Raw genomic sequence first — 26,532 nt, 5'->3', positions numbered from 1 at the left:
ATTGCTGGGGCACAGCCCAGCAGCGAAGGCACAGAGCAGACAGCCACGAAACCACCCTGGTGAGGCACGTCTGTCTCATTTCTTTGAAGCTGGACAGATTTCAGAATGACTCAATAAAAGTTACAATTAACAGTATTGAAAAAGATACTTTAAAGAAGGCAATTTGAGATAATGCAGCCTGAGACCATACAAGCCTTCCCTGGGAAAAAAAATGAAATCACTATGGAGGAAAATGAACATATTTAAAACACTGCAAAAGTGTTTTGCCACACAAATTAAGGAAGGAATTGATCATACCTGGATCAAGGACCTGATTTCCTATTTGAAAATTTCTAGATTTCATTATGTCCTTAAACAAGTGCCTAACTGATTCAGTACTCTAGTTCGCATTCCAAAAAAACACACAAAACAAGATACTGTGTGAAACAACTTATGTTTATATGTTCTTCCATGCCTTAAAAAAAAATCTGGCACACAGTTTTCTATGACATTGTTCAAAGCAGTGTTTTATATAATCGCTGTATTTCAAAGGCATATGAAACTGAAAACTTGATAAGAAAATGAGAAGTGGAATGTTTAACTTCAAAGAGAAATAAAACCTCACTTCCTACTTCTGCCCCACTGTTCTACATTGCAATTAAATGTGAAGTTTCATACACAGTGCTGTGATTTATCACTAGTCAGAATGTGGAAGCTAGCTACTTCTGCTTTAATAAATACTGCCCAGCCTGTGGAATTTTATGATGCCCGACTGTGAATATATTTTACTAACAAATTACATCCACTCAAGAAAAAGACACGAATGAAACTTCAAGGAAGTAAGAACCAGGCATTAAGAAACAGAAGGTTAAAAGAGCCCAAAGCTTACATCAAACTTCCATTTGTTGGTTAATTTCTTAAAATGCTAAGCCAAAGAATGAAAGTACAACTCCAAGGCTACAGCAAAGGCATCAGTAGGGAAAACCACATCAGTAATCAACAATATAGAAGCTATTCTATGATGTTAAATTACTGTTTTCAGGAATCAACATCCTATACACTCCTCTGTTTCGAGTTACCAAAAAATAAACCACAAACAACCAAAAAATCCTTACACATCAGAAAAATCATCTTTTTTGTCCCTGCTGCCCGAGCCCCACCAAGGACTAGAGGGAAGCAGGATGGTGCTCAGAGAGCTCAGCTAAAGCAGACAGGCTTTACCAGGGTCTGTTACCCCCGCAGTGGGAATCCCAGGGAGGAGCGAGTGGGAGCAGGAGCCCAGCTGGGATCTGGATTTCCTGACTGCTGCAGCGCCTTTTATCCAGGGCTTGTGGCAACTCCACAATTAAGAGCTTAATGCACGTAAGATATACTTTGCAAGCAAAACATTATTCATTAACAAATCTGATTAAACTGCTAATGCAGTGAGCGCTAGCACAAGTTCAGAAAGACAAATAGTCTCAGTGGTGCAGTGTTTGTGAGGAACATTACCTGTAAATAGATTTGAACTATTTAAATTGGCTTCTGTTCAGGAACTATGAAAAGACACAATGTAGCACAGAACACTTCATTTAGCTTACTGGGCTTAATGTGAGGAGGGAAAAACCTAAAGATTAAGGTTTCTGACTTCAGAACACTAATATGTGTAATTCTGCAAAGAGATCTGTGTCATAATCCTGGACTAAAAAAAAACCCAAACAAACCCAAATAAAATAAAAAATAAATAAATAAATAAATAATTTCCCCCAGCAGCACTTCACTGATTATTAAAGATTTGTTGGTGAATGGTTTCTTACTGTGTGTAGAAGATTTTATACCCATTCCATATAGACTAAATCATGTTCAGATCCTGGATTCCACAAATACTGTGCTTTGCTGCTGTACTAGTAAAACTGTTCCTCTTTCATCCCTTTATAAGCCTTCTGATATTTCAGATCATGGAGGCAAGTTGTTACAGGAGAATTTTAGCTTTTATCTTTTTAGTAAAGGTATATTTTCATCATTTTGGCAGAACTAAAAAAAGTTCCCACTGGCCACGACAGACATCTGATGGCTTTCCTTCCTTTCACACACCTATTTTTCCCCAATTTTTTCAGAAGCCTGATATCAAATCCTGTAAGCAAGTAACTCAGGCTGATACATGCAAATAAGGTGTAATAGTTACTCCTGCTTGATTGTGCCCCTGCTAAAGACAGGTCCATTGTGAGGCCTTCAGAAGAAGCTGCCCCACTGCAGGCAGACACCGAGCCCTTATCTGCAGCTGCCGGGAGCGGCTGGGGCGGGTGTGGCAGCCCGAGGTGTGGGATGGCTCCCAAGGATTCCTGGCACTGCCCTCCTTTGATCCCTCTCTTAGAGGTGGGTAGGTGCACAGCTTTGACCTACTGAACTGAGCTATGCTAATGTGGCCAGAACACTGCAGTAATTATTTAATCGTAAGACCCAGAGCTCCAAGTGCTTCTGTACAATAGCAGCCTACCAAAATGCATATTCCTGTGTAACCTGAAAAATGAATAGTTTAAAAAACTCTAGGTGCTTTTTTTTTCCTCTTCCCATTGATCTTTTATTTCATTCCCTAAAACTCAAGATAAGCCTCAACTCAAAAGATTTGAGACCAATAGGAATTTTAACTAAATCAGAGCTAGAAGATTTGGCCCATGGTTTCTAGAACTACTCCTGCAGCCTGAGAAACATTGTTAGTCAAATCTCCCAGTGATAACAAGCTGTGTACACACACTGTTTACAGTGGCCTGATATAAACTTTACATTATAAACTCAGCACCTTTTCCTCTTTTAGCAGCCTGTTTCATATGTTCAAATCTTGTTTGATGGCAGTCACAAAACCAAGCAGTTTGCAATTTCTGAAACATCCAGGGAGATAGAAATCAAATGGTGCTCAAGCTAGTTAATTAAAACATTTCAGAATCTTTCACCTGCGGAGTCAAGCTGTTTTGTTAAGAGAAGAATTGAGAGACTAACAGAGCAGGTGCTGCTGCAAGCACAGATTGCCAGAGAAAATCACTTTATAGAAGCCCATCAGAAGTAGTCTGACTACAGGATCTAATAGAGAGGGCAGTGTATGCTCATTGCTTCTCATTACCTGATTGTGAAATCTTTAGTTTAAGAGAGCTCTTATTGAAGTCAATGGGGATTTTCCCAGAGTCAGACTGCAGGATTGGGACCACACTGTGCCATTATGGTAGATATCACAAAGACCAGGCTGCCTATATGAGAGTTTTCAATGGCAGCATCTGATCTGAAGCCAAATGAATTTAATAGAACACTTTCCATTGATTTCATTGCAGATCAGACCAGGGGAAGAGTCACCTAATAGCTGAAATAGTAGAATGAAGCATCCTTGAAGTTAACAGGTTGTGAATATATTCTCTCCCTCAAGGAAAAAAAAAAAAGGAACAGTTATTAAGGACTATGAAATGATAGCACAGAAAGGAAAAACACCTAAGCTGCAATCAGCTGGAATGATGTGCATCCTGCTTGGTATTTCAGGGCATCATTTATTGATTTTTAATGGAAAAGAATGTTAAAAGGTCAGAAGCAAACATCTGCACACCACTGCACATCTGAGCAGTACCAATGAAGTCAATGATGCTTGATCCATTTGTGCAGAAAGACTAAGGCCAATGCTTACAACACCAAATGTCCAAGACCTGTCCTGCTGGGAGGTCTCTTGAGCCCTGGCTCTGGAGGACCCCCTTGAAATCATTGCCACTGTATGCAAGCAAGAGTATTTGCCTCAGCCAGCAATTTGCAGGACACAAGCCTTAATCTGTGTGATCTTTGGGGCAGAGGGGGTAATGTATCTGCATTTATATGGATGCCCCAGTCCTACCTAGGATTGTAGGTAACAGCATAGAAGCACACAGCTTCTTTCCAGAAAAACTAAGAGAAGGGAAACTAGAGGATATTTTAAAGGACTTTTCTGAAAGCATTTACTTTGGGAAGAAACCTTCCCAAACCCTTGTATTCCCACTAGGCTTTTAAGATGCAATCCCACCTTCCTCCTCACCCCAATAAAAGTTGTAACCAAGGTAAGGCATTTTTACTGGGTTGAACCTTGTTTTTCCCAGTGAACTAATCTCCTTCTGGAAGTTCATCTTTGCTAGGAAAGATGTGTTGCCTCTTTTCCACTGGTGCAGCTTTGTGTTAGCAGTTACCTTTGTGTTGTTCCAGAAGATAAGAACATGGACTTTACAGGGGTTAGAAAAGAGAGATATTCAGAAAGAACAAGTGGCAGAAAGATAGATGTCCAGTAATGAAGCTTCTTTTTCCAACTTAACTCTGTTTCCTCCCATGAGTGAGCCCAAAGCAGTAAAGTGTTCTCCTAGTCTCAACTGTACTGCTTGATATACATGTGTGAATCAAAGCAGATGAAACTATAATTTACAAGAGCTGCCTTCTAACATATATGATTTTTTTTAAATATTAAGAAAAGATGATTCTATTGTAATACATATTCTGTGTTTGCAAATGCACTGTTGTTTGATATGTGTTAACTTCCATGGGTTCCTAGCATGCATTACTGCCAGTAACCAGCCCTCTCAAATGAGCACACCAGTCAAGATGAGATTGTACAGATGAACTTCTTTCTTTTTCAGAGGTAATCTATCCTTATGGTGCTCCCTCCCCCTCTTAGATGTTCTTTCAGAGAAGTAAAAAGCCTTTTAAGCAGTTGTTTCCTTTCCATCCCTGTTCTTTTCTAATAGGCAATGGCTCATTTATAGAAGACTTGAGGAAGGGTATGAACTGGAGTCAAACTTGAGATATCCCATGCATCTACTTCTTCACTTGCTGACTACTGTAGTACTGAATCATCTTCCAGGCTAAATTCATTACATGGAAGTCCTTTTATGAAAAGTGGCACATATTATTATGGTATCAATGTCTGATATCATTTTAGCACAAGTCTTAGAGCAAGATTTTCTCTTCTCTCCTGTAGGGGGAATGAGTAAATATAACTAAATATAGTAAATATAACTAACTAGGTGCATTTTCCTCAGGAAGCAAACCTAGACTTTCTACACCAAAATCCCTAAGCCTCACTATCTCATATGAGAGGACCAAAAAATCACTATGAGGTGGATGAGAAGCCACAGCAGACTGAAGCCTCTGTGCACATATAACTGGGACAAAGAGCCATACCAGTCAGGATTACACATGCGTGCATAATTATCTGTTACCCAGCAATTATGTGGAGAAAGCACTGCCCATCTAGATCTGCAACAGCTACTGTGCACACACAAAAAGCATCTACATGCTGCCTTATTGAGGAACAGGAATGAAACAACTTTTTTTTTTTTAAAAAAAAAAATCACCAAAGAGGACAAAAAAAGCATATGTTAAGGTATGATTGACAGCCGCCATAATGGACTGTCATGTCAAAAGAACTGCCTTGCTAATTCTCTTACATAATGAGCTAGATGCTAGGCTCTCCTTGCAAGTTTGATTGTGCACCCTTCCATCAATCTTACCGACATCTTGGCATCTAAAATACAGCAAAACCACTTAACAAGGGCTCTTTAAACAGGAAAGAGGAGGGATGTCTCTGTGTATTAAACGTGATGTGGAGGTTGCTATGGTAAATTTGAACATGAGAACATTGCAGTGCAAAATTCCATACTGGTGGCTAGAGCTGAAGCTAGCCATGCCTCCAGGTTCTTTAGGAATACTTGGACTGCATTATTCAATCAGTGGAAAAAATATGGTTCTGGTGCCATTTTCATGGTAAGGATAAAAAAAGAGTGCCTTTGTCTAATCCTTTTCTTTGTGTGTGTCTGCAGATCCACAGAGTATTGATGAGGAGTATCCAAAATGGGTTGTAGTATGTTCCCTCTGCAGCTTTCAAATATGGGGCTCCATCCCCCAGCCTCCCTCAGTAACTAGGACTGGAAATATACATGCATTTCTCTCTTTTTTTTTTTTTTTCACTTTGTCTGGTTGTCACAGTTACATAATGCTGCCAGTTGTAATCGCAGCTCAGTGGTGTTGTTAGGCAACTCCGTTAGCTTTAGTTATTGAATTGAAAATTGCCATATAGGTGTCGACTATCTGCCCTGCAGTTCTGGTGATTATAGCTTTAACTATTGGCACTTCCCTCATTACCAGTTCTCTGAGTTCCCATTTTGCTTGCCAGATTTATAATCCACAGAGCCCCCTGAGCTGTGAACTGCTCCCACCCAAGCAATTGGAGATTAATTGCCAGCTCTGCTCCAGGGCCCTGTAGCAGAGGGGGACTGAGCTGCTCATCAGAGTCAAGTTTAGTGTATAAACATTTACTGGGATTTACTGTTCTTAGGGTTATTTCATGCTTCCCCTTTAGAAGAAATTCCATGAGAAACCTACTGATTTCCCAGCTTCATAGTGACATTTCTTAAAACATTTTTTTTGTTTCTACTCATTGCAAAAGTACCAAAATAAGTAACACACTATAAGCTCACTGGTATCTCCACCGTGGCCCATAGCACACAGGAGCTGCCACCATCATGCCTACTTTATCCAGCACCTTTGGAGTTTATTATTATTTATGCTTGTTCCATTTCTCTATTTTTTCCTATTTTTTTCTTGCTCACATTTTGAAATTTTAAACATCAGTTTAGCCTATGTTCCCTTTTTCCTTTTGGTCAAGAAGCATTCCCCTCCAGAAAGTATCATTTTTTGCATGCGCGATTCCATTGTTCTCTCTTTGCAAAAATCAAACTGTCTGGCAGACAAGTCCTGGGCTGACTGAGCACAAATGCTGATCTGACTATTCCGTATGATCCTCACAACTGGAGTTATTTTCAACCCCCTCAAACTTCCCTCTTTCCAGCACTTGGCTGGTTTCAACTTTCAGGGGTTTTGTGAAATTGCAAACAAGATTAGAGCCTTCTCTGTGCTTTTGTTTAAACACATTTAACAGGATTCTTGACTTTCTTCAACTCAAAAATATTCTCCTAAGGCACCTCCCTCCCATGGCTCCAGAAATCAACCCCATTCTTTGTACAGCATCTCTGACAACAACAGCACCAATTCTGACTCACCCAGCCAACCTCTACAATTTTCACAGTCAAAAATACCAGCCACAAAGAAACAAATTTCATACCTGAAATATCATTTCTCAAGCTCTGTCAGTACATCACTTCTTTAGCTGGGATTTCTTACTCATCTCATGCTCCCAGGTCTCCTCATTGTAGTTCCTGGCTCCCCCAGTGCTCCTTCTTATTCAGCCTTTCCTCTCACCTCTTTCTCAGCACACCCAGGAAACCTCAGAAGCTTCATGTCCCTGCAGGACCCTCCCTTACTTGCCACAGCTGTTGCCAAATTACTGCTTTAACTGATCAATTATTAGAATTGCACCAAGGTATTTAAAAGCTTGTAGCTGTAGCTTTTAAATTCATGGGGTTAGAGGTGACTTTCCAAAAGCATGAACAGATACAGGGAAGTTACCAAGTCTGTTTTATTCACTTCAAATTTCAATCCTGTCCCTTATTTAACACTTCTGATAAACTTTCCCCCAGTATTTCTGTGTCTATTTTTCAAAGCTTTATGTCTATTTTGGCCACATATTTGTTCAGTTTGCTTATGAACACCTTGGCAACAAATTCATCCTCTGGATTCCTGAATCCTGCTCCTATGTACAACCAGTCTTGTCCATTCTGCACATATCAGTTTAATATGAGTGAGATACTTGCACAGGCACTGGGAGTGAAATTTGGGGTGGGAAGAATATTTATGTGATAAAAGCATGTGTTACAGACTCTGATTTCTGTTCAGCTTCTGATTTCTATCTCTCACAGGCCTTCTTGGTGATCTTGGATACTGCTTTACTCCTTTATGACTCAACTTCCTACCTGTAAAATAGTGAGGATAATGTTTGGAATGACTGGTGCTTGTGAGGTGGTAGGGAAAAAGCCACTAGACAGGAAAGTAAATAGAAAGATGAAAAGATCTTCTGCTCTCATCTGTTGGAGTAAGGTTTTTTTTTCCACCTAGCCCTCTTCAGAGTACTTGAAAGTGAAAAAAGAATTGTGTTTCTCAGTGGGCTAGATAGTCTCAGCAAGAGCATTTCTCCATTTTTAAAAAGTATCTCTCATTTCAGTTGTCATTCAGGGAATCTGTTTTGTTTGGGTTTTTTTCCCCCCCACTTGTGTATCTGTTCTACTTCTAGCTTTGTTATCTTGGGTTCAAAAACATTTCCACTCTTACTATTCAGATGGTTTTGTGTTCAAAACTCCAGACATCAGCAGTATATGACTTGTAACACGACATTTAATATTTTTTCAAGTGTACATTTCTCTATTGGGCTTTTGAAATTGCTTTTAGTAAGGGCAATCTTTTAAGAGAAGAAAAAAAATCATGGCTGCCTTGCTTTGCATTACCATGTAAAATCACCTTTCTACTTTTTGCAGTTTTGTGGTTTCTTCTATGACAGTATAGATTAATGGATGCATTTTTTGTTTCTCAGAAAGATCTAATCATAGCATGGAAAGAAAGAGAAGCCAGTGAGAAGCCTCTGATCAGCCAACTCTCCCTAGATCAAATGCTCTCTGTTTGGGAACATCTGCCTTAAAAAATACCACCTGTTCATAAAAAAATACCAATAATAAAGTGCTCATATGTCAGATATTGCAAGGAATGTTTAAAAGCTTATAATAATCATTCCTTGTAAAGTAACTAGGTTATAAATTTAAGCTGAAGACATTGAAGAGCCAAAGCAAGTACATCTGCCTCTGTGGTTGGTATGACAGGATGGTACATGTAGAGCCATGAGCACATTATAACATATGATATTTTTAATCAAATCCCATTTTAAGATGTGATGTGTGTTACTCTACTAAAGGTCATTTTAGTTACAGTAGCATTAAGGGTTTTCAATAAAACATTTTAAATGCCAGTTATATAACTGCTTTTAAAACATTTAACAGCCACATTGGTTACATGACCTGAGACAAAGGATATTTTCTCAGCACTTTGATATATTGTGGCTAGATTATCCTTATGGGAACGTTCAGTTCCATAATGGCCTCAGGTCATCCCATAATACGTGGTATAGGATTTTTTTCACCAAAACAATAATTGCTAATGAAGCCAATGGTGATGGGAGTTCAATGACATGGCAGAGGATGGAGACTGCAGTCAATAATAGCAGCAGACACTGGCCAGTACAAGAAGTTCATCAGCACTATTCAAGGACAAAGAGATGTAGCAATAAGGAATGAACACACACAGACCTGGGTCTTAGCACTGCTTGGACATTACAGAAAAATAACCCAAGGAAACAAGAGTTCTTTCCTCCTCTGCCTTTCCAAGAGTTTTTGCACCATTAAAATATGCTAGAATAAAAAATATATATAATATAATACAGAATATATAGGATATGGTTTCAGGACTTCACAGCCAGGTGTCCCTGGGCACAGACAGAGATCCAGCTCTCCATACCTCTCCTGTGAGGTGAACAAGCTCCATGTGATGTACAGGAGCCTCCTGCCAGATCTCATTATTAGGGTAGACAGCTTTTTCCTGTTAGGTTCTCTGCAGAATGGTATCAGTGGAGCAGCATTTTCAGCTGTGGCATCTGCCCTGCCAACTCTCAGATGCTGGATCTCGCCCCCAAACCCAGCAACCTTCTTGACTCACAATCCACATGGCAGATCATCAGCCAATCAACAGGACACATTCCTCTCTGTTTCTTTAATTATTTTTTTCTTACTTATCTTTTTGGGTTTTGGGTTCTTGTGGTTACAGCCACCATCCACCTATTCCTATGCAATCCTGGGCTGTGGAGCATGGATGGGGTGGGCAGAGGGTTCTATCCATGCTTGTAGACTTCTGCTCCCTCAAAGCAAAGCAAGTGGATTTTTGTTTTTAATAAAAACAAAATATTTGTTGCAAAAAATGAAATAAAAATAATATATTGTTGTTTCCTTCTGCTCTGAGCAGGAGTTATTTGATGACCTTCTGAGGGCCTGTCCAGCATGAATTATTCTACAAAAATGTGTATATTTGTTGAAAAGCAATATAAGAAACACTAACAGTGGCAATCCTTTTTCACTGCTCTTAGGCATCCTGTCTTTCTCAGTGACTTCAGGTCATAATGAAATTAAGAAGTTTCTGTGCTTCAGAATAATATCTTTTGCAGCCAATTTTATCACGAGCCAATGAAATAAATGTTTCCAAAGTGAACAGCTGGCATCTCTTTTCATAAAAGATTCCCTTTTAGAACACTATTTCCAAACAATATTACAGTGGATCCATTCACATGGCTATAGTTAAGACTGTGTCAATACTTCTCTTATAAACCTTGTTTTTCAAGGGTTTATAACTTTACAGCTGAGCCATAATTAGCTGGGATTTGAGTTAAGGCACAAGAGTTTAGTCTGTCTGTGACGGCATTTTTGCTAATATTAATAAAATCAGTTTTAAATCATAGAAGAGTGAAACACAGTAATTTATATGCATAAAAAGGATTCTTGAAAATTCAACAGCTTTGATTTAAAAAAAGGGATTTTGACAAGTGATTAGAATATACTGTGATCTCCATATTTTTTGTCTTTTTAAAAGAAAAATAGAAAAAAAACCACTTTAGAAACTCAGTTTGACAAACATGGAAATTAAAAATCTAAGTGGATGGTCTCTCCTTAATTTATGTTGTTGTGAAGAATGGGCACAATGGTCTCATTAAAAGGCACAGAATAAAGCTTGTGTTCTGTGGCTTTACTCAGCTCTTGTTGGCATGTATGCAGAGTTTTTAATACTTGATATAATTTTGTTTGAGTATTTTATGACAATACCAATTTGCATCCTGCCTGTTGCTTTATGGGCACTTCAGTCTCAGCCAATAGCCCACCTTTCTGCACCTCCTGTTTCCAAAGCCATTCTTCATTACAGTGCAGAATGAATCCCTCCTGTTTCCCATTCCAGTCACTCTCAGCCGGGCTCCTCTGTCAGCCCAGGTCCCCCTCTCAGCACGAGCCCACCCTGGTTTCTGTCACTGGGCTCTCCTGGCTGCAGCAGGATTGCATGGCAAGAAGAGCCAGAACTGGTTCACCCACTGTGTGTTCTATGTGTGGTACACTATGTGTATCCTAATGGCAGGGAACCAACAGTGAGGAGTACTTGTGGTGACACACAGGGTGGGCACAGCCCAGGATCTCACTCACAGACATCCAGAGTGACCTGTGCATTAATACAACCACCTGACAGCCCTTCCCCTTTCTTCCCTGTGTAGGCACTGTCAGTGTTTTCCTCCTTCTTCCCTTACCAGGCAGCTCTCCATGCACCCCAGATTTGGTAACATAATCTTGGCTGAGCTAGGAGACTTTTTTTCTGAACAGAAAGATAATTGGGGTGATTTGGAAACACACCTATTTTGGCCTAGTATGTTATCTCCAGTGATGCTGAACAGAGCAAAAGGGACAGGCTTTCACCTCAGCATTCCAACACTGTGGAAACAAACACAAACCTTTAAGGTTTGAGTGCAAACAGCAGCCACAGAGCTCTCCTTGTTACCACTGCTGACTGATCCGTTTGGGAATTGCAGGCTAGGATGACTGTATCCCTCTCAGGCCAGAGTTAACTGTATTACACAGTCAGAAGCCTTCCTGAACTCTGTGGCCATCACCCTCCACAAAAGCATGAAGTTAAAATTGTTTCTCTGAATTCAAATGGAATCAATACTTCCCAGGAGACAGATGGGCTTTTCTTTTCTACACTGAGAAAGGAATCAGTGTCTGGAGTTGTGGTTTAAAGTTTTCATTCAGCTACAGGACACCACTAGGAAAAAACACCAGAGACTGGGCACCTGCTTTTTTTCCTTGATCAGCCCCAAATCATAGAATTTGATATTTTATATAAAGGGAGCTTACTGTTGCTCTTGCATGCAGCTTTTTAGACTATACAGTCTGGCTCAAGCAAGAAAGCCATGCTTATTCTTTTTTGGAGCTTTTTAATTTTTACTTGTAGCTGAATCCTCTAGGTCAATTGTATCTGCAGGGGTGGGAGAGGAATTTAATTGCTTTTACTTCCTACCTTCATCTCAGGGTGACCAGTCCATTAATAATGCACAGGAAGCAACTAGGAAATGCATGGTAGATTAGGGATTAATTGATATTTGGAAAGATTTCAATCCACATTTGAAGGAAAAGGTTATGCACTGTAGTCCAGCTCTAGCTACTATGTGCATTTGATTATTACTTCTTACAGCCCTGCTTCTTATGGTTTTAGATCTGTTTCTCCCCTTCTCTGGCCAACAAGGCTTTTACAAAAATTTCCTTGTTTGTTTCTTTCGAGAGATATTTTCAACGTTTCTGATACCACCCAATATCAAATAAATAAAATATTCCTCTGTGTTTTCCAGTAACTATGAGCTTTTTCTGCACTGACACCACCCACAGTTCCGTTATGAACAATTTGACTTTCCAAAATGTTATTGATTTCTCTGCTTGGAAGGTACAAGATTAATAGCTTTAGAGGCAAAAGTCCTTCAATCCATTCACTGAATAGGTGCTGCAAGCTTGCTTCAATGCCTGCAGATGTGCTTCAGCACATCACTTTTAGTTAGAAACATGAGTGAGGCACTTCTCAAATCAACAAGGCACTAAAATACAGGAAACAGATGGGTAATTCCAGTGATGTCAGGGCAGGAAGGTATGATTTAGTTGGTTTGAAAAGGACGAGCCTGACAACTCGACTTGTTTTGCCATAGAAATGATAATGACTTCAGTAAGTTCTTTAGCCATTTTAGAGGCTTCAGAACAGCTAATACTGACACCCATAAAACCAGTAACTACTGGTAGCAGAATTTGACTCTAGCTGTCAGGAGTAAGGGATGAGTGTAAGGAATAGAAGACTCAATAGTAAAGATATATGAGATTCTTTTAAGACCTTGAGAAAATCACCATCTTTTGTCAATGCTAGTTACATTAAAAATAGACTAAAATAAGGAATGTAGCATAAATGTCCAGTTACAAGCACTTTGATAATGTTAGGTGAATTGGGCAAAGACCTTTTGAGGACCCCTGGTGTTACAGCAGCTTTTATGATGGTATTTGAATTTGAGAGTAATGGATTCTTCTAAGCAGCTAAAGCCAGACTATTTGGAAAAGGTTCAGGGCTGCTAAATGCACACTGCAGAGAATGTAAAATTTGAGTGGCCATCTCAATTTAGGACTGAAATGTCAAAGGAGAGGTAGACCTGTGTTTCATATGTGGTACCATGGAGTATTTGGAATGCTAATCATGGAAACACTTAAGTACTCCTGTACTAAACTGCCCCTCTGGGAGCAGAGCTAGACTAGGTACTAATGTCTGCCAAGATCCAGTAAGTGAGTAAAGAAACAGTGCTGGTGACTGTCCTTTGCAGTGATCGGCTGGGATTGGAGGAGTTCATCTCCTGAGCTAGTAAAGGTCACATCATAAGTGACTTTTACAGTCTACCTGTGAGTGTTTTGCACTGCCAGTGCAGTTCTGTTTTAATTCCCTCTTTGACAGACCAAGAGAAAGGGAAAGTTATTGAAATATAAGAAGTATCTCAAGAAGATGCCCAGGAGGAATCTTTGCTCATCTCACCACATCACACAGTCATAACAGCTCTGAAAATGCCATCTTTTTTCCATTGCATGATATCTTATTCAAATACCTCCTGTCTAATGAGTATGAACAGTAAGCAGCATATCCTATTTTACAGTATTAAATTTAAAAATATGCTTTTTACAACTATTGTTAAGAGCAGTATTCAAATCCCTTCAGTATTTTTCATCTATAGAGGTATTTGAGGTAATTTGCTAATTCTGGTTTTATTAATGTATTTGGTGAAGGTTATCTGAATTTTGTCTCTTAATCTAGGAGACTTTGCAAGCACTATTTGCAACACTGATTTATCTGCTTTGATTCATTAAATAAATGAAGAAAGAGTTGTAAACTGTAGTAGTGCCACAATGGGGTAGTTATGCTTAATTTTAATTAAAATCAGGATCTAAAAAATATTTTATTCAGCGGCTATCTACCTTGCTGTTCTTGGCCTAGTTTCTTCAAGTACCTAGAGATTCTGCTGAAGTCTTCATTTGCTCAATCTGCCAAATCCAGAGCTGCATTCTGTGTACAGCTCAGACTGCAGGCACATTTTCAGCCAAAAGAATCTGAATGTTCTGGTCACGAGCATTTGTGTAAAGCATTTGTGTAAAGCCTGTGTTGCTTTTAGACAAATCTGCTCTACTTTCCACAACTTCCAGGCTCTGCACCTTGCTGTGGTTGCAAACATCCCCTGTAACATTTGAGGAAAGAAGACTCCACAACCTTCCATTTCTGTTTTACTTTCCACTCAATCTCTGCAGGAGCCCAGAAACTGTAACGGGCAAATCTCTGGCTCCACTGAGTTTGCTGACCAAGAATCACAAAAATAACAAAACTGGTGCAATCATCACAGCACAAAGCAATACAAGTTCTTTCAAACAGAGGAAGCAAAACCTAAAGAGAGTTTCCTTACCTTTGGTGAAACTCCCAGCTATGTGGTTAATGGCTGGCCCTCTGTTCTTAGTCATGACCAACATATCCTGAGTTCTGCTGGAGAAAGTAGATTGTAATTACCAATCAAATAAATATGAGTTTCTATCACAGCTTATTTTTCATTTTACTTGGCAATGATCTCATCCCTCTCAAAATCAGTTACATATTGCCTTGGAGACCACAGGTTACCTGAATGTTGCTAGGATGCACCATTTGCCTGATTCTCTCTCCTCCTCAGCCACATTGCCCACTCTCTGTGCTGTTAATCCATTTGGATATTGCCATTCTGCACCCCTGTGCTGGGAAGTTCCTAAGTGGCCATGTTGCTTACCTTCCTTCTCACTGCACTGTGCTTATCTTGAAACACTGAACAGATAATATTTGCATGTGCATTTATCCCCTAGATGGGCTGGGTTGGCCTTTTGTGGGAAATGTTGCAAACAGACCACAAATGAAGTTGATGTGAAACTGAGAAAAGCAGGTGGAGAGTGTTATATACAGATAAATTGAGAAGGGATGTGGAAGACAGAACAATCTACTATCTAAACTTCTATACAATCAGTGCAGTTTATCTGATTGACCTGGATTACCACTGGCAGCAAAAAGCTCCAGTTGGGAAGCACTTGTTGGTACTGACAGCAAAGGGAAATGGAGTGAAGAAACCTGAATGAACTGAGCTGAAAAAAATAAGTAGCCCAAGTACCTTTTCCTTCCTAATCATTATGTTTTAATACAATAGAATAAAGTGGCATATAAAAGGGTAATGTGCATTTTCTTCAAGGACTTGTTGAAACCCATAATACAGTAGCTTTGTAATTTACTGGTAATATGTACACAATACAAAGGATCAGGAGCAGAGTAGTATCACTATATTTAGAGATAATGCTGCTTTTCTTTCATAGGCTTGATATAAACTTTGATTACATAGCATTTCTTTAATTTGCTGCTATTCAAGAAAACCCTTAGAGCACTGCAGCAAGCAATGCCTCTCTTTTACATTTGCATTTTTTAATTTGCATTTTTTAATTTCCCAGACTGCAGCTCCACACCTACACAGGCTTCCCCTGTGGGAAGGAAGAGAATATATTTCAGTATGAATGATACTGTTTTTCTTCTCAAATAGCTGTAATTATTAATTCCAGAGATTTACAAAAAAATCACTTTGCTACTGTTTCACTTAAGAGTGTAGGGTTTTTTTTCCTAACATCAGATGCCAATCTATTGCTCCACTGGTACCCATTTTAAATAGGGCAGCCAAGCAAAAAGTTCAGCCTGCTCAAATGACTGGCTGCTGCTCTCAGCAGCCTGCTCGTGCATTCCTTGCATACCCCAAAACGACACTGAGTGCAAGAGGAGTTTGATGCTTTTAAAGGAAGAGCCATTATGTCCATAATAGGTTAAGCCCCCCGTGGCAAATTAATGGCAAGAATCTAGACCAGGTTACTGAGCACCACAGACTATTTACTAACCAGCAGGGACCAGTTTAGTCAATATCTTTAAACATGTACTAAACCTTGATTGTAGGAGTTGGGGTACGTGCCTGTGGCCTGGGTGATGCACATTTTAAACCCCACTGTTCCTCTCTTGGATGGATCTCTTCCATCTTTAGAGTGTCAGACTCTTCCAAAACATTCAGAAAAGGCTGTGACAGGAATATCCTATAAAACAATGGGTATATCGCTCACATGGCAAGTGACAAAGTTGGGACATCTAATTAAGTAATTCAACCACTGCATAAAACACAAATTGTGGCAGTGACACTGGAAGAGGCTAAGACAGCCCACAGCACTCAAAAATCCTAGTGGGCAGAGCCCTTCTGAGACCTAAATTTAATTCTATATGCCAGATTTAGCAGAGGGACATTTAGCTTTCCATTTCCTAGAAGATGTCCAATTAGCCAAAAAAAAAAAAAAAAATTTCTTCCTCACTCTGTTTGGTAGAGAAGTGTTAGCTTCCTTTGAGCATAAACCTTCAAGAGAAATTTCAGAATCCCAGGTTTCACCTATGCACTCAGAGAGCTGCCCTTCCCTGGGGCATCTGCTCCTGTCTCACCCACCAGTTCCCTTTTCAACATGGTGGCTCCCGGGGCTGGCATTTTTAACTTCCCCGCCTGGTCCAGCTTTGCAGGCAGAATTAGTGCCTAAGGTGGATTTCTGTATCTCACACAGAGTCCTGCCCCTGAAGGGCCTGGGATGCTAAATTTGAGGCATGACATAAAGGGAGAAGGCAACAAGCAAAATTAGACCTGGAGAAAAGATGGCAGCAGGAGGGCAATGGCTCTGCTCAGGAATTTAGCCAAGTACTAATGCCTGTCTGTTGCAGGGTATCTGTCTCCAGAACAACTCCATCCACACGCTGAGGCAACAAAATGAATTATTTGACTTTCTCTATCCAAGACCTTGCAAAAGAAAATTTACAAACACATTGTGTCTTCCCAAGACTGAATGTTTGCTCACATAACAAGGTGGGGGGAAAAAAAAAGCATGACTTTATATAACAGTACCATCTTGCAACACCTGCCATAACAATATTTCATTTGTCAGTCTTTTCTTATCCCATGTCTCTTGAAGTTGGCTAGGTTACTCCATCAAAGGGCAGGAGTAATAGCATCGCTTCAGATAAAAGAAAAAGAGGGAAGTGTGCTGTACACAATCTGCCCATCACATCACCTCACAGTTACATTAACCTAGCAGGCACCACATCTATGAAGAGTTTACAGACATGGCAATCCATGCCAGCTGCAGCTTCTTCTCAGGTATGGGAAAAAATGCTCCACTCTTATATGGTACCTAAAATTTAAAATGCTGTACTCAGATTAATTAATGGAATGTTCTTTATGCACATCAATACACTGAGCCAGAGAAAGATTAAATAAATGACAAAGCACGAAATTTAACAGACACAGGAAGCAGCAGAGCCATAAACAACACTAAACTCCCAGATTTCAGAAAAAAAAAAAAACCTTGTACTCTAATGCAACTATATCATTTCCCTTTCTTAAAGTATATGTTTCAGACAGCAAATTCTGCTGTGCACAGCACTGAGCACATCATCAGCTCTTTGCAAGTACTGAACTGAATAAATAATATTATCTATAATGCCAGTACTATGTTCTGAACCACTAAATCTATTGCAATTTGAAACCTTTGTATTTAACTGACTTTGGTAAAGATAATTCTGAAAGCTGCACTATCTTGGTACGACTAATTAATATGTAATAATAATAATTATCATGACCAATAATGCTGTTTTAATAAGGATTTAATCCTACAGATCATTTTATGAAAGCACTTTGATAATAATGATTATTTATTCTTACAGTGTGTTTTTCATGTTAGCAACTTGATGATTAATAAAGCTAAAGAAATAAAGAGATACAAAAAATAACAAGCTTATGAGACTGCTAATATGCTGAGTTTATTTAATAAACCTTACCAAATATAAAACTGTAAGGGAGGTTCTCTTGGGAGAAGGGGAAAAAACCCCAACATAAAGCCCCTTAAGGCTATGTCAGCAGGATTGAATTGACCTGTGTATCACTGTCATTTCCATTGTCACTCTAGCAAACAAAATAAAATAATAAATAGCATTTAGTGCATTATGGGCTAGGCTGTCAGCTGGTGTTCAGAGGTGCACTGGCATTAATCTGTACACTGGCCCAGCATTTTCAATGGCCTGCATAAGCATAAGAAAATACCAAATATGTCTTGTCCATGATGACTTCAACACCCAGCAGAGGAAGGACACATACTGTCAATGCTCACATCCTCTGGTGACAGTGGATGTACTCAGCTACTTAGCTAAGTATTGGGATTGGGCATACTGAGATCTTTCAGGGGCTTTTTTGGCTGTCATAGAAGTGTCTCTTGCTTTCCTTCTCTTGTGTTCCCACTCCTGCAGCTAAGCCAAAGGCTTTGGTATGACCCAAGTTAGATTTTCATAGATATTCATATCAGGCCAATAGAAAAATTCACCTGGTCCAAAAAAATCCTCCATAAGGGATCCTTTTAGCCTACAAAGCATTGCATAGGAAGCATTTTGCCAAAATAGCTTAGAAAGGAAATCACCTGAGCTGGCACAATTTATAGCAGCAAAAGAAATCTTCTGCAGGATGCTTTATATAATTAGAGAAGTCTGGTTAGCAATACAGGCAGTTTTTATACACAGTACTCAATGCTCATCAAGAAGCTTTCATTGGTTTGACTTCCCCGGCAAAGTCTTGGTAGTAGAGACCAATTTTAAGAGATTTATTCATCAGTGAAGGTCTCTCCTGGAAGGTGAAATTTCTTGGGTTAAGTAACTTTCTACTTTAAAGGGTCCCTTGAATTTGTTCCTACCTGGCAGAGATTGCTCCAGTAGCAATGTGAAACCAGGAAGAAATGGGTCATGGGATGCACAAGAGAGGAGAGAAGTCCCAATGAGGAGGTATACTGAGACATGAGATATAAATGGAAATCATCCACAGTGATTTGCTCATGCTCCATAGCAATGTCCACATGCTGGAGCCAGGGAAGTGGAGAAGGGAGTATCAACCTCAGGTGTGAGACAGGAGCAAGTCTTTGGAAGAAAAGCTGAAGAAACCATTGCAGGGAAATTCTGCAGTTCTTCCTCTTCACAATCATATTTGCTCAGGCAGTGTAGGGAATGATTGTGCAGAGAAAGATCCAAAAGAACAAAAAGAGATGCCAGGTAAACAGAAGCCCTCTGATAAAAGAGAAGCCCAGCTCATGGTCAGAGAAAATACACAATGGTAAGAAATATCTGGCATGTTTTGAATGCACACTATATAAACACTGTCTGAAGTTCATGGAAGTACTGAATGGAACCAACTATCTCTTTGTTAAGGGGATGAACAAAATTTTATTCCAAATAACTATCAAGAGTAGCCTCCAGCCACAGCAAGCAAATCTGAACAGGAAGAGATCTTAGCAGATCCAATACCAGCTTTCTACACTACCGGTCGATCCTTCTCCAAACTAATTTGTGAACAAATAGAATAAAGGGCACATCATATTTTCTAACTAAATAAATTATGTTGAATGAGAGTACCAAGTCAAAACATATTCAGGCTATTAGCTACATAAGAATTGAGGAGAAGACAGAGTGCTCCACACTGCATTCCTAGTGTTACATATGATAAGTAGAGACAATAGAAATCAGTGGGAAAAATTGGCGTGCAGTGATTTCCTTCCCTGGGCCTCCTGCAATTTGCAGAACTCTGCAGAATTCCTTGGGCTGCTTGGTCAGCTTTCTCTTTTGCTGAAATATACTTGGATTTCAATGCTAACTACCACTGCTACAAAAGGAGGGTAGTTATAAAAGGTTGATTTGCAAAAATATTTATAAATTCTGCAGCTTTCTATTTTTAGGTGTTCAATTTAAGGCTTCTGGTGGCTGCAGACATCTGTTTTGTCAGAGATTTCTCTGTGGTGCTAACAGAAGTGAAGACTTAGATTCATCATGAAATGGGAACTGGGACTTTGATTCTACAGAAAATAGAACCCAGAGGAGAATCATAAACACACACACACATTTTCTTTGCATATAAATGTTTCTATTATTCTGATGCCAAGATGATTTTTTGCCTTTTCTTTTATATACCTTTTATATAACTTTTATGTATCCTCAGTATTCTTAGCATGCATACTTGTAACTCCTTATGTCTGATAATTTAGCATAGCCCCAGTATTCTGTGAGGCCAGGAGACCAAACATTCTAACTCAGAGCAGGAGGCTGGAAAACCCTACACTATCTTGGGAAACCAAGGTCAACTCTAGAACATATCCTGTAAACTGGGGATTTGGCCCATCCAGGGGGGAATTCCACAGATGGGGGAATATCACACCATTCATCCAGGCCTCCCATTGGGGCATCCTTGTTAGATCTGCTAATCTGTAAGGTCTATAAATTGTATAGGTGATCTGTTGTGTGTGTGCATTATGGTGCATCCCACCTTGGTGAAGTGGTGCACCATAAGGATCCTTATTTAAATACTGAGGTAAAACCCTTTATCCCTTAACCATGCTGGCTCTGAATTTTCTAAGGCCAGGATAAAACATCAATTCCCAGGATTGTTCAGCAATAGAAATAAATAGGAATTTTGTTAGAGATTTCCAGTGGGATCAAGATGGAGCCAGGCTGTAGTCAGTAACAGCTTTCAGGACATCAGCAAGCCTAGAACTATAGAATCTTTTTGTATGGAAAAGACCTCTAAGATCACCAAGTCTAACAGTTAACCCAACACTGCCAAGTCTTCTACTAAACCATGACCCTAATTGCCATCTACACATCTTCTAAATACCTTCAGGGACTGTAACTCAACCACTTTTCTGGGCAGCCTGTTCCAGTGCTTGACAACCCTTTCAGACAAAGAATTTTTCCCAATCTCAAATCTAAAGCTCCTCTGGCACAACTTGAGGCAAATTCCTCTTGTCCTATTGCTTGTTACTTGGGAGAAGAGACCAACCCCCAGCTGACTGCAACCTCTTTTCACGCAGTTGTACAGTGATAAGGTTCCCCCTGAGCCTCCTTTTCTCCAGGCTAAACACCCCCAGCTCTCTCAGCTGCTCCTCATCACACCTGTGCTCCAGATTCTTCCTTAGCTCTGTTCCCTTCTCTGGACACACTCCAGCCCCTCGGTGTCCTTCTTGTCATGAGGGACCCAAAACTGAACACAGGATGTGAGGTGTGGCCTGACCAGTTCCAAGCACAAGGGGATGGTTACTGCCTTGGTCCTTCCTCCCACCCAGCTTGATGCCATCCACATCTGAGGATGCCTTCAGTCCCCTTGTTCAGATCATTCATCAAGATGTGATAAGAGAACTGGCCCCAGTACTGAGCTGTGGTGCACACCACTGGCGACAGCCCCAGCTGGATTCACTCCATTCCTCACCATTCTCTGGGCCTGGCCATCCAGACAGTTTTTACCCAGTGAACAGTGCACCCATCCAAGGCTGACCAACCAGTTTCTCCATGGAAATGCTGTGGGAAATGGTGTCAAAGCATTGGCCCTTCTAATTTTCTCCCTGCATAATCTCATGACATCTCTGTAGTCTTCCTGAGTTGTGTGCTCCTTCTTCCATAAGTCAAAACCTCTCCTTTTGTTCCCGAGTTACAGCCAAATCTCTCTGTGCAGCTGGGACAGTATTCCTCACTACCTAGTCTTTTGGTACATGGGGACAGCCTGCTCCTGTGCTTTTACACTTTCCTTCTTAAAGTATGTCCAGCTCTCCTGGACTTCCCCTTCAGGACTGCCTCCCAAGGGACTCAGTCAACCAATCTCCTAAACAGGACAAAGTCTGCTGGAAATCCAAGCATGTCTGTTTGTTGGACTCAGTTGTTGCTGTTCAGCCTGATGTGAACTCCTAAGGTTTGTGTTCCCTTTCACTTAGTTTGTGTTTCAGCAACACACAACTTAATATCTCTGCCTAAGCATGTACTCTTGGTTAATGGTTCCCTGTCCAGTCTGTCAATGCTCTCCTCAGTTATTCTGTATTTCTGTATAATGTGGAATGTCAGCTGAAGTAAAATTAAAGTTATCAGAAGCCCATTTGCTCAGTGTTTGTGCTAGGAGACCAAAGTCCAAGATTTGAAAGGGAAACTTCTTCCTTGAAGGATTATCCCAAATAACATTTTCACAAAGGCTGGAGAGTGTATCATGCACAGAGAAGAGATCATGCAAGACGTCTCCTGGAGTCTCATCAACACCATATTTGAACAACAGAAATGCAAAAGAGAGAGGAAAAACCTGCATGAATGTCCAGGGGATGATCAGCATGGACCATGTGATAGGTGTGTGGTGTGTTAGTTATGAAAATTCTACTAGCTGGGAGAAGGCTTTAGAACAGCAGAGTCTAAAAATATGATTATTCAGGCTATAAAGAATAAGAGGTGCTGGGGTTCCATGCTCTGGAGTACACAGAAAGAATATTAAAGCACAGCAACTAGGAAAACTTTTTGGAAAAATCACTCTGCTTAAGGGACTAAACTCAGGTGTGGTTCACGAGGCAAGCAGTGTGCTTCTGCCAACAGCAAGGTACAGGGCATGGAAGACAAAATTAAGCTCAAGACTGAGTTGGTAAAAACTGGGAGAATACCTTCGTGTCTCAGATCCAATCATGGTTTATGACATGGTTGGTTTTGATAAATTTGATTTGCATGCTACAGCTTCTATTACAAAATCCAGCACAGGATATAAAATACTTTGTTCTTAAGATTTCCATTTTTCCTTTCCTATAAGGTTCAAAAGAAACTTTTTCTTGTGCTATTTTGCTCATACCATACTTGAAAGCAGAAAAATGTGAACTGTTTGTTTATCCTCAGGGCAGGTGCTCTGTAGATTATCACAGTCAAGCTTTGTTGTTCTGCACTACAAAGTCTTCAACCTTGACCTGAGAGGTTGTTTTTTCCCATTTCCCAACCCTCTGAGAAAAGGAAAAATAAAGTGAAGATGGAGAAATCATTCTGTATTCTAAGCTAGTGCTCTGTCTTGCTTTACTAAAGCCTTTGTTGTACATAAACATGTACAAGTTGTCTAGTTACCTGTACCTGGTGTTAGTCAACAATGAAGCTGGTCTGGGGCTGGAATCACTGTCTAGTGTGGGTACAAAATCAGAAGTGCAGACTCTTGTGGGGAATTCAGCAGTGTTAATTGTATGACTTGGCAATACTCAGGGGAAACCTTCCAGGTGACATGTAAGGAAATAACACACATATATCTTACTTCAATATGAAGGAAACCAGAGTGCTTGTCTCCCTGCAGTCTGTTGACAACTTTACCCTTACATTGAATGATGACACACAGGTAGAATTATCTTGTTCTTTTAAGTATCTTTTACAAAAGCATATATAACAACAAAAGTCTGCAAAGGTTTTTTCCTCCCAGACAAATATTGGATAAATCCTAAATTCTGGAGTTCTTTCAAAAGAGTAAATCTGTAAAAAATACAAAATGTTTTCTATTTATTGGTGTGTAGGGAAAAGTAATACAGTAAATTACTGCTCCAATCCCATCCCCCAGTATGATGTGTGATACAAGATAAAAACGCAGACTGCAGCTCAAAACAGGAGGTGCAAAGGTGACTTTTGAAATCCCCCAATCCCAACCTAATTGCTAGATAGTCCCAAAGCATAAGTTAGAGCAGCTTCCAGCATCAGCATCTAAACATGCTTTTTGTTCTAGTGCAAAGCCCATCAGGCACCAGGCACCAGTACCACAGGAGTATTCTCTGGGAACAGAATTAATAGGTTCCAGAGCCATTTGCTTCATCAGCCTGGAGAAAGCCCTATTTAACTCTTTGCATAACTTCAGTATTGATAGTTTTGACCATATCTTCTGAGAATATACCACAGTGGCTGCTATTCATAATTTAACAACATTTCTACAGTATCTTGCTGAAATATCCTCCTGATAATCCATGAGTGACTCTTTCATTATCTGAGTCTGTGAACGCTTCTGCTTTTTTGTTCTTCTGCAGAAATTTAAAGGCTTTAAACAGCCATTAATCTCAAGGCTATAGCCCTCAAACTATATCTAATAATATTGGAAAAATTTTCTCAGGCCCAGATAGACACAGATTTGAAACTTCTGACCAGACTGGTTAAATGGCAAAAGCATAAATATATCCCAGATGTTACCATGGATGTTTCTCTCGACTAGTCATTAAACTTTGATATGCATAGATATTTGGCATCAAAACATATTTTCTTAAAATTCCTACCAGTGGAAATTTGATAGTTATAAAACCCTTTTTTTCTTATGAATGCTGAAATGTGACAATTATCAGTACATAGGGCCACTGGGTTTACATAGGACATTCACATATGAACAAGGGAAATAATTATTTATCATGAGAGACAGAAATATTTTCCTTATTTCCTGCAGTGACAGAAGCGCAGATGGGACAAATGGATTGGATTCTGATCACATGAGGTCACAGCTTGCAGGGATGAATAAATGGGTGCAAAAATTACATAGGGCTAAAAGCAGTTAGCAATGGATCTTTTCCTAAAATAAGACTTCTGTTGACCCTTCTATTTTAAAATGAGTCAAAGATAGTTGGAAACTCTATCAGTACAAAATGTAGAAGTTAAATTGTTTCATGCTTGTAGGTTCCTTTGATAAAAGGAACTTTCTTAGTTGTGATAAAAATCCCTAAAGCAACCCTGTCTTTATTTATACTTTGGCTATTCCATCTCCTTCTCCAGAAGGACCAATACTCCAGCACCACATAATCAGTGACTGGCAGCTGGGCACCTCTGTGCTCAACAGTCAAACCCACTAGATGTGAATAAAAAAGAAACTGTGTCAAGGAAATCTCCATCAGCTATGCCCTGTATCTTAAAACTAGAAGCCCCAAAGTGGGCTACTTTTGAATCTTGCAGGGTTACAGGCCTCCAAAACAAATCAACCCTGCCAATTGTGAAACACCCTAGAGCATGTATTGGAAATAATCACTGTCTTTAAAAGTGACAGATTAAAATCTCTAGTAACAAAGTTCTTCTTTCCTTAAGCAATCTGTGAGCAATTCCCCTCACTCTTGCAGTGAAGGATTTGGGTGCTCTTCTGAATAGGAAGCCCCACCAGCCTGCATTAGACTGATTCTGATCCTGCACCAGCAAAAAAATAAATGTCAGTATACTGTATCAGAGGTACTTTGGTACACATCCAAAATTAGGCTCCAGCTGCAGACCTGTGTATTTTTATGCTAAGGAGTCCTAAGTTGGGCATGCAGAAGAGCTGTGCTGGAGGGGGCCAGGGAAGTGTCCTATTTGGGTACAGGGTTACCTCTTTGGGTACAGTAACTCAGCCACACAATCCAGTTCCTGCTGGCTGTTCTGACTGACTTACGCCTCTGATGTTTGTCTCAATGCTGTCAGCATGCCAAGGAAGCTTTGGGCACAAAAAATCAGGAGTGCAAAGGCAAATATCATGTCTCACTAAGCCACTGATGAATGACTGTAGATACCTGTCTCCAAAAAATCTGAAAGCTCTTCAGATAGAACTGCCTCTGTGTGGCTATGTGGAGTACTCTGTGCTGAAGTGAGGAAAGGGTCCTTCTTGGCTGTAAACAGAGTATGAGACCATACTCAGACACTGCTTGAGAGAAGAGTTCCAATTGCATTTAGTACTCTGCAGAAAACACCTAGAAAAATCCTCAGTAGCTGCAGTGGCCACAGGTCCAGCCATGTGTGCACTGTCCTCAACCCAAACAAAACCCAAACAAAAAACATGGCTCATGCCTGTGGTACTGGCCCAGCAACAAACTGCTCAAAGAATGGAAGAACAAATCTGGGGGAAATTATTCTTCAGTATAATTTCAGTTGAAAGAAAATGTTTCTCAAACTGGGCAAACAGTAACTCACAATCAGGACTTGAAGACACCATGATTAATTCTGTCTTTCTGAGTTTTCAAAGGAAACTGCTCCAGGAAATACAAATGACTCTTTTATTTGTAATGGACTAACTCTGAAACCTAATGATGGCAGTTAAAAAAGAAAAGTTTAGTATTTCATTACCTGATAGCACTAGCAAAATATTTAGCCCAATATATCTACCCATAACCCCCATATAATCTCCCTCCACATGTGAAATCCATATGTCACAGACCTCAACTTCATTCTCCACTGACTTTGTACATGACATTTTGTATTTCACAATTAGGCAACTTCAACCCAAAAAACCAGTTAGATTTGCCATACAATGCTGCAGTTGAAAAATGGAAACAATGGAAAAGACATTATGAGATACACTGAATATCACAGTAGAAGAAAAGCCATGGTGTGGCCCCTGTTCTGACTACATTATTCATTTTCATATTTAATTCATAAAAAACTTTGTCTAATTTCCACAAGGTTTCCAGTCTCTTCCAATAAAATACAGCCCTGGAATCTTGACATCCTCCTGCAAAATTCTGGTTGAGCTGGGTACTTAAGAGTAAAAATATTAATTTTAAAGAAAAAGCTCAAAGCCCTGATCACACAAGAGTTTTAATGCTTAAGCTACTGTAAACAATTTTGGACAACAGTTTTCAGGAAGAAAGTGCCTGTCTTGTCTAC

At 39.8% G+C, this 26,532-nt stretch overlaps 1 protein-coding gene across 3 annotated transcripts in view; it reads right to left on the bottom strand.

Moving 5' to 3' along the window:
* MAMLD1 (mastermind like domain containing 1) overlaps positions 1 to 26,532 on the bottom strand; it is a 244,035-nt gene that overhangs the window by 111,846 nt on the left and 105,657 nt on the right. For 2 of the 3 annotated variants that reach the window (XM_077186220.1, XM_077186221.1), the window contains one exon: positions 14,456 to 14,532. The gene's annotated coding sequence lies outside the window, so the exon portion shown is untranslated. The remainder of the gene's footprint in view (positions 1 to 14,455; positions 14,533 to 26,532) is intronic. The other variant, XM_077186219.1, reaches the window with a different exon arrangement.

Source organism: Agelaius phoeniceus, chromosome 14 (genome assembly GCF_051311805.1).
Source record: "Agelaius phoeniceus isolate bAgePho1 chromosome 14, bAgePho1.hap1, whole genome shotgun sequence".
In the NCBI taxonomy this organism is placed as follows: Eukaryota; Metazoa; Chordata; class Aves; order Passeriformes; family Icteridae; genus Agelaius; species Agelaius phoeniceus.
Note: the sequence above shows the minus strand (reverse complement) of the source record. Positions and strands in the feature narration are given on the sequence as shown.